Source organism: Petaurus breviceps, unplaced genomic scaffold (assembly GCF_028583685.1).
Source record: "Petaurus breviceps papuanus isolate PSGF00001 unplaced genomic scaffold, PetGlider_PUasm1.0 37, whole genome shotgun sequence".
Lineage (NCBI taxonomy): Eukaryota > Metazoa > Chordata > Mammalia > Diprotodontia > Petauridae > Petaurus > Petaurus breviceps.
In genome coordinates this window covers 58,268,287-58,277,601 of record NW_027186296.1, presented here as the reverse complement: position 1 = coordinate 58,277,601, position 9,315 = coordinate 58,268,287, and the positions used below count along the sequence as shown (strand labels likewise).

Genomic DNA, 9,315 nt, shown 5'->3' with positions numbered 1-9,315 from the left:
ACTACACCATTAGCCAGTGGCAGCCCTGGGGTTCCAAGCTAGAGTCCTTGATTTTGCTAGTATTGTTCAGTGTCTCCCAAATGGCAGAGTCCTCTTTTGCCAGCATCATCTGCCTCCTATACAGCATGGCCATAAAAACTTAGTATCTCTATGTGATAGAACTCAAAAAACTGTGTGGCACTTATTGTGTGGAAGTTTTCCTGGTGTCAGCTATTTTTTTTTTCTCCTTAGAATGATGACAAGTTCTGGTGTGAAAAACATACCCAAGGATAGAAAGAAACAAAATACTCTGGCTAAGCTGTGTAACAGGAAATATTCTAATTACAGAGGATTTGATTTAATAACACAGTCATATGTTTCTTTTATAGCCAGTTGGGGATTTATGAATGAAAGCATAATACATTTGAACACTTTGGTTAATGTCTTCTCCTCTGTTCCATGTTCTCCTGCAGATGACCATTGAAAATCCTGCAACAATCTGGAAAGTTAACTTCACAGACATCATTAGAACTTAGATTTCACTCTATAAATTTCACTGGACACTTTATATTCTGTTTTAGAATGATTAAGAAGTGTGAAAGTAGTGCATAGAGTGCTGAGCTTGGGATTAGAAAGGCCTGGTTTTAAATGCTGCTTCTGATATCTGCTGGCTATTTGATCTAAGTTCAAATTTGACTTCAGACATTTATTAGCTGCATGACCCTGGGCAAGTCACTCTACTCCTGTTTACCTCAGTTTCTTCAACTGTAAAAGAAGGATTAAAAACAGCATCTACCTCAGAGTTGCTTTGATGATCAAATGAAATATTTGTAAAGTACTTAGCAGTACCTGGAACATAATGGGCACAATATAAATGCTTTTTTCTTCCCTTTTACTCTCTTGAGTTTTGATGGTACTTTTCTAAAAGCAAATATATCTATTGGGTGAGAAAAAAAAGGAAAAGAATCTTCCTCTATTATCAAGTGCCAATTCTGCTTCAATATTCATTCTGCTCTTGTTCTCAGTGGATCATATAGTACAGATCATTCTCCCATTAGCATGTGGGCCAAATTTCTTAAGAGCCAAGCCTTGAATGAGAGCATGTGTGTGTATGTGTGTGTGTGTGTTTGCATATCCTTGCACATGTGTCCAAGGCAGTGTTTCACCCAATGTGACACAGAAGAATTGTCTGTGAGCCAAAGGCAAAATTGAACAAAGATGTCCCACTTGCTGAACAAAGAGACCCTAAAACTTTTTTAGGATTCCAAGTCTCACCCAACAAGGAACATTTTGAGTCAGATGGTATAAAAGCCAAATCGTTCTCCAATTTAAAGGTTTCAAATTAAGAGCACAGCTTTCACTGAGTTTAAAGTGAGCCAGCAATCAGTGTTTTCCTTTTTTGCATAGAATTTGAACTTGAAAAGTTCTACAGATGGTGAGAAGACTTGAATCTGATTTGTCAATCCAACTGATAAGAATTTAGATCTCTTTTCTGTGAAGGGGAGGAGATAATTTGGCTGATACACATCATAATCTTGCAGTAAGTAGGCCTCATTCACTAAGATTGTATTTGAGAAGAATATATTTTAAGGAGAGATGAAACTAAATGATTCAGGGGGCCAGGAAGTCCCCAGTCATTAGGATTTTTGGACTAGAAATCCTATGAGGACTTGATTTTTTTTCAATAGATTTCCTGTGCTTGCTGGTTTGGATTAGTTTGAGGAGATCAACTTTTTCTTAGACCATTTCTAGGTTTTTTTTTTTAACTTGAGATATTAGGAGATTTTGAAAAAATAAAGCCTCCAAATTCTTTTAAAACAACTACTATTCTGGTTTACTTTTTGAGATCTGAAAGGACAGTTACAAAATACTATGAGACATGCATCTAACATAAAAATGAATAAATTGCTAAGAAGAATGTGGAAATCCCTTTAAGGGTATCTATTTAGACTCCTTGTATGAGCAACCTATTATTGATGTAAAGCGTTATTTCATGAATGAAAAACACTACTTTGTTATACTGATGAATGTAATGAAGAAGTCTGAAACTCTAGTGAAAAGGGGGGAAAATGTTCAGATATGGGGGTTATGAGTATGCAGTCAGCTAATGGCCTTTATGCAAAAGCTTACACACCTGTTTCACTAAATGGTCATGGGAAACATATTCTGTTCTTGTGCTTTCTGTTCCTTCACTTTTAGCTTCTCATGATGACCTAAGGCTTTCATTTTATTAAGGAATTCCACTCTTGGCAGGGGAGGAAAACAGATGGTATATCTTTAAGTGTATAATGCAGACCTCCTCCACATGATTTTTAGAGAGAGTAAAGTAAGATTAAGGGAAGTGAACTCATGCTGTTCTGTGAGAAACTGACGGCGCAGTTGGCGTGTCTGGGAAAGCTTCCATATGCACACGACTGATGTCTTTTACTGATCCCCATCCACTGTCTTCATTTTGACTGGATATGCAAGAACAACTGGGGTTCAAAGAGAGAACATCTGACTCTTTTCGATGTTTAACATAACACGCTAGGATTTTCCCGTGGTACTTTTGTTCAAGATGGGATATTACTGGTATTGCTTTAGAGAATTTGGACATGGTCACCAACAAGGGCTATAGAGTCCTGGAGTGTTTCATTGTGCATTTATTCACAAGGAAATGGTTGTGCTATACATATCCTGTTATGCTTAACTACATGGAATACCTGTAATTAATTAAAAAATTATGTTTTTGCAGAGAGCACAGGGATAGATTTGAATGTACTTAAAAACATGGTGTCCCAAAAGTCTTCGGGCAGTTTTAAAGTTTTTAAAGTGCATTGAGATTTTGAGCACTTGTATAAATGCCATTGTGCCAGAGAGAGGGAGGAAAGTTTAGTAGCTCCATAACTTTATGTGAAAAAATACTCCAATACTCCCCCAAAGGAGATGTTAGAGAAGATACCATATTCATTTATTAAACACACACACACACATCATTTTTGTACACTCCTCATGTATAAGACCTAAGCTAGGTGCTATGGAAAAGAGGGAAGTTGAAAGTTGATCATGGCACAGCTTCCCCTTTTTTTTCCCTTGAGACCAGTGCACTGAATTTAATCAACAAGAGTTGGGTTCATATTTTACCTTTGACCTTAGCTATGTAATTATGAGCAAGGTCATTTTTCTTCTTTCAGGTACGCCAAAGAGGACACCAGTAAAATATTTTTAAGCCTTTTTTAATAAAAATTTGTTGTTGGCAGTAGAAACTCCCTTTAACCATAAAAGTTGGACTAAATAGCCTTAAAGAGTTATCTAAGCCAGTGAGAGGTTTAGTATCTTGCTCAGTCATTCAGCACATAAATAATATTACAAAATAATATTACAAAATTTTTAGCACACTTTAAAGCATTTAAAGCTTTAAAGGCTTAAAACTACACTGGGACTTTGGGGGCAGCCTGTATAGATCTGTAACCTATGATTGGTTCTCTAGACTGAGATTGCACTGCTTTTCTGTGCAAATATTAAAGCCTAGATGAACATCTTTTCATTTCTTTTTTTTTCTTTTTGGAGGGCAATTGGGGTTAAGTAACTTGCCCAAAGTTACATGGCTAGTATTTTTGTGTGGGTGTTAAATGTCTGAGGCTGGAACTGAACTCCAGTCCTCCTGACTCCGGGGCTGATGCTCTACTCACTGCTAGCTGCCCCCATCTTTTCATTTCTTACCCAGTCGCCCTGCTTTGAACTTCTCCATCATGCCTTCAAGACAAGTACCACTCTTTCCTCATTTACGGATTTCTTTTGTATGTTGTTCCCACCACCTCCCTCCCCCAGACCACAGAAATTTTCTTTTTCATATTTGTATCTCCAGCACTTAGCACAGTGACGGGCACACAATAGGTGCTTAATAGACGTGTGTTGGCTAACATTTGTAATTATTATATAAAAATGTGTCAACATATGTAGTCATAGTGTATGAAAATAGCTTTCAAAATGCATATATATATAAAGAAGCCAAGAAGATAATTTCATAAGGAGACATTGATAAGCACTTTGTTCTAATGAGGAAGGAGTAGGAGCTATATACAAGGCAGAGTAGTATGTAGGGGTAATGGCAAAAAGTAAGAGAGGGATAAATGAGGAAATGTCTCCTATGCTTAGAACACATGAATGCTGAGAGGAATCAATGATTTCAATGGTGTGAACATTCTCTCCATTAGTACAAATAGCAATCCTTCTATAGCTTTTTTACTGGTACAATATTTACCCAGGTCTTTCTTTAATTCCTACAGAAAGAAGCTGAACAATGTATTGATGGTCTCTTTGTTTCTTTTAAAATTTCAGGATTATCAGATAGGTTGAATTATTCAGCATTCACATGCTGTTTCTCCTTTTCACACCATACAGACATTTTCTAGTATCTCTCATGCTGCTTCTTGTGGTTAGGTAAAATTGTCATTTTTATTATATTGGTTCAGCCTATTCACGAGCAATTAATATTTCTCCAATTGCTTAAATCTGTCTTCTTTATTTTGTATGTGTTCATATAGTCCATGCATTTGTCTTGGCAAGTAGACTCCTAAGTATTTAAATTATATGCAGCTATTTTAAATGAAATTTCTATTTCTATCTCTTCCTGTTGGATTTTGTCGTTAATATAGAGATTTGCTGATGATTTATGTGGGTAATTTCGTATCCTGTAACTTTGCTGAAGTTAATTATTTCACGTAGTTTTTTTTTAGGTGATTCTCTAAGAGTGTACCATCATATAATCTGCAAAGAATTATTATTTTGTTTCGTCATTACTATTTTTTATTCCTCCAATTACTTTTCTGGTTTTATTGCTATAGCTAGTATTTCTAATACAATATTGAACGATGTTAGTGATAATGGACATTCTTGCTTTGCCTCTGATCTTACTGGGAAGGTTTCTAGTTTATCCCCATTACAGATAATGTTTGCTTTTAGTTTTACATAGATGCTACCTGTCATTTTAAGAAAGGCTGCATTGATTCCTCTATTTCCTAGTGTTTTATTGGAATAGTGATATAATTTGTCTAAAGCTTTTTCTACATCATTGCTATAGTCATATAATTTTTGGTGTTTTGTTATAGATATTTATTATGCTGATAGTTTTCCTAATATTGAACCAGCCTTACTTTCCTGGTATAAATTCCACCCGGTCATACTGTGTGGTCTTTGTAATATATTGCTGTAATGTTCTTGCTACTACTTTATTTAACATTTTTGCAGTAATCCTCATTAGGGAAATTGATTTAAACTTTTCTTTCTCTGTTTTTGTCTCTCTGGTTTAGATATCAAAACCATATTTGTGACATCAAATAACTTGGTAGCTCATTTATCTATTTTTTCAAATAGTTTATATATTTTCGGGATTAATTTTTCCTAAATATTTGGTAGAGTTTATTTGTAAATCTATCTGGTCCTGGGAATTTTTTTCTTTAATATATTTATTATTTAGTTATTTATTTTTAATATTCTTTTAAAAATTTGAGTTCTAAAAAATCCCTCTCCTATTCATAAAGAAAGCAAGCAACATGATATCAACTATACATGTGAAATCATGCAAAATAAATTTCCATATTAATCATATTTCAAAAGAAGCAAGAAAAATAAAAAGAGAAAATGATGCTTCACTTTGCACTCAGAGTTCTTGAGTTCTCTCTTTATAGAGATGGAGAGCATTTTTTCATCATGAGTCCTTTAGAATTAATGTGGATTGTTATATTGATCAGAGTAGCCAAGTCTCTCATAGAGTATCATCATTACAACATTGTTGTTACTGTGCACGGTGATCTCCTCATACTTCTCATTTTACTTTGCTTCAGGTCTTAAAGGTCGTCATGTTTTTCTGAAACACGTTTCTCATCATTTCTTATAGCAAATAGTACTCCATCACAATCATATGCCACAACTTGTTTAGCCATTCCTCAGTTGATGATTATCCCTCTCATTTCCAATTTTTTGACACCACAAAAAAAGAGCTTCTGTAATTATTTTTGTACATATAGGTCCTTTTCCTTTTGCAATCTCTTTGGGATACCTAGTAATGGTATTACTGGGTCAATGAGTATTCATGGTTTTATATCCTTTTGGGCATAGTTCCAAATTGTGCTCTAGAAGATTGGGCTAGTTCACCACTCCACCAACAATTCATTAGTGAACCCATTTTCCCTCATATGTTCCAGCATTTGTTATTTCTGATAGGTGTGAAGTGGTACCTCAGATTTGTTTTAATTTTCATTTAGAACGTTTGTTTATATGACTATAGATAGTTTCAATTTCTTTTGAAAATTGCTGGGTTTTATCCTTTCATTGGGGAATGGCTCTTATTTTTATAAATTTGATAGAGTTTTATATTCAGTATATATTTGAGAAATGAGGCTCTGTTGCTACTTCATTGTCTACAGTCAGTACCCTTTAGCAAAATGTAGTTGCTCTGATTATCCCTTTTAATTAGATCTATTTCATTTTATGCTGTATGAGATTGTGATTTTTTTTTTTACCCCTGCCTTGTTTTTTCTTTAGCTGAAGAATATTAGATTCTGTACCAGTGCTTTATTTTAACTCTATGTCTATCTTATTGTTTCAAGTGTGTCTCTTCTAAACAATACTTTATTGGATTCTGGTTTCTAAACCATTTTGCTATAAGTTAATTCATCCCATTCACATTCACAGTTATGATTGCTGACTGCATTTTCTGCTATCCTATTTTCTTCTTTTACTCTTCTCCCCCTCTTTTTATTTTGTCCCTCCTTTAAAGCCTGTTTATCTTATGACCCCTGCCTTCCTTTATTCTCCCTCCCTTTCATTACCTGCTTTTAAAATATTCTTCCCTTCCTACTTTCCTGTTAGGTAAGATAGCTTTACATACCCAATTTAGTGTGTGTGAATGTGTTTATTATAAATGTGTGTGTATGAAATATATAATTCCCTCTTAACCAATTTTGATGAGAGTGAGGTTCAAGAAGTGCTACGCACACCATTCTTCCTTCTACTGTATTCACTGTGTCACCTAGCTGCCTCTTTCCTTCCACTGTAAAAGCTCTTCTTTGTGTGCTTTTTTTGGTGAGATAGTTTACCCCATTCTTCTTCTCCCTTCACCCTTCTCCCATTTCTTCCCTGTTTACCACCTAACCATTTTTTTTGTGATTATCCCAACATAATCTAGTCACTCCTATGCCCTATATGTGGAATCCTTCTAACTGCCCTAATAATGACAAATTTCTTAGATGTTACATCTATCATCTTCTGATAGAGAAATATACATAGTTTAATCTTCTTGAGTCTATTATTATTTCTCTTTCATGTTTGCTTTTTTGTGCTTCTCTTCAGTCTTGTACTTGAAAATCAAATTTTCTATTCATCTCTGTTATTTTTACCAGGAATGCTTGAAAGTCCTCTATTTTATCAAATGCTCATTTTTTTCTCTTGAAGGATTATATTCTGTTTTCTGGGTAGGTTATTCTTGGTTGTAAGCCTGAGCCTTTGGCATTCTGGATTAGCATATTTCCTGCTCTCCACTCCTTTAACATGGTAACTGCTATATCTTGTGTGATCTGACTGTGATTCCTTGGTATTTGAATGGTTTCTTTGTGGCTGCTTAAAGTATTTTTTTTCATTGACCTGGAAGCTCTGAATTTTGGCTATAATATTTCTGAGGTTTTTAATTTCAATATCTCAGATGTTAATCAGTGAATTCTTCCTACTTTAAATTCTGGTTCTAGGATATCAGGCAGTTTTCCTAGATTATTTCTTGAAAAATGGTGTTTAGGCTCTTTTATTTAATCATAGCTTTCAGGTAGTCCAATAATTCTTAAATTATTTTGCCTCAATCTATTTTTTAGGTTTGTTCCTTTTCTGATGAAATATTTTACACTTTCTTCTTTTTTTCTTCTTTTGATTTGTTTTATTGTTTCTTGGTGCCTAATGGAGTAATAGCTTCAATTTGCCTTATTCTGATTTTTAAGGAATTATTTTCTTCAGTGAGCTTTTTTAAAACAACTTTTTCCATTTGGCCAATTCTGATTTTTAAAGTACTGTTTTTCTTTTTAAAAGCAATCGGGGTTAAGTAACTTGCTCAAGGTTACAAGGCCAGGTGTTTCTGGCTAGGTGCTAAGTGTCGAAGCCCAAATTCAATCCTCAGGTTCATCTCGACACTGGAGCCAGTGCTCTTACTTGCTGTGCTACCTGGCTGCCCCTAAAGTACTGTTTTCTTTAGTATTTTTGTGCTTCTTTTTTTAAAAACCAAGCTGTTAATTCTATTTTCCTGATTTCCTTACCTTGCTTTCATTTCTTTTCTTTTTATTTTTTCCCAAATTTTATTCAATATGAAACATATCTCTACAGTTTTTATTGAGGAGGATGACCACGTCCACAACCAAATCCACCTCTATATTGGAATTCTGTTGCTGACCCAGCCCCAGGCTCAGCCTTCTTATCAGCACCAGGAGGAGCAGTACTTTATCTGTATGTGTCTCTGTCAGCTTCACCCCAGGTAAGTGGGGCAGGTCGCTCACCCTCCAGACCTTTGGGCCTTGGCCTTCCTCTCTCAGTACAACTTCTGTGGAGTGTGACAGGCACAATCTCACAGGGAAGGTGAAGGTAACCCCAGAGGTACTGAATGCCTTCATTGGTGAGGTATCAGTAGAAATGCCTCCATGCAAACTGCTCCTTAACATAGCCATGAGACTTCATGACATGGAGATTGGGTACATTCTTGTCTGCCAGCTCAGGGCACTTTGGCATGTGACCATCCTTCTTGGCTACCAGTACTCCCTCCTTAAAAAGGAGTTCTTAGATGGCAATTCAATTCTTTTTGGGCATCAACATCTCAGCGGCGGTGGCAGATGCTGCTCTAGACAGAGCCTGGGATAGAAAGGCCTTGCTTTCATTTCTTTACCCAATTTTTCCTCTACCACTTTTATTTGATTTTGAAAATAATTGTTTACTCTTGAAGGAATTCTTATTGGGCTTATGTCCAATTCACATTTTTTCATCTTTTGAGGTTTTGCTTGTAGCTGTTTAGCATCATTGTCTTCCTCTGAGTTTGTGTCTTGAGCTTTCCTTTCACTATAGTAGATTTTTATGGCCAAATTATTTTTTGTTCTTGTTGGCTCATTTTTCCAGTCTATTTCTTGACTTTGAACTTTATGGTAAAGTTGGACTCTGTTCTTGTCCTTAGTCAGGGAGGGGTGCTTTCCCAAGATTCAAGCTATTTTGAACTGCTGTTTTCATAGCTTGCTCTAGGGATTTGCAAATTTTTGGTGTTTCTAAGGTATTGTAATCCAGGGAGAGATATGATCACCTTTTTGGTTTAGACCCTGGTCCTTACCAAGA

At 35.5% G+C, this 9,315-nt stretch overlaps 1 pseudogene; it reads right to left on the bottom strand.

Annotated features, from left to right (window-relative positions):
• Window positions 1-8,263: 8,263 nt before the first annotated feature.
• LOC138168582 (small ribosomal subunit protein eS10-like) lies at window positions 8,264-8,808 on the bottom strand (annotated as a pseudogene).
• Between the last annotated feature and the right edge of the window lie 507 nt (window positions 8,809-9,315).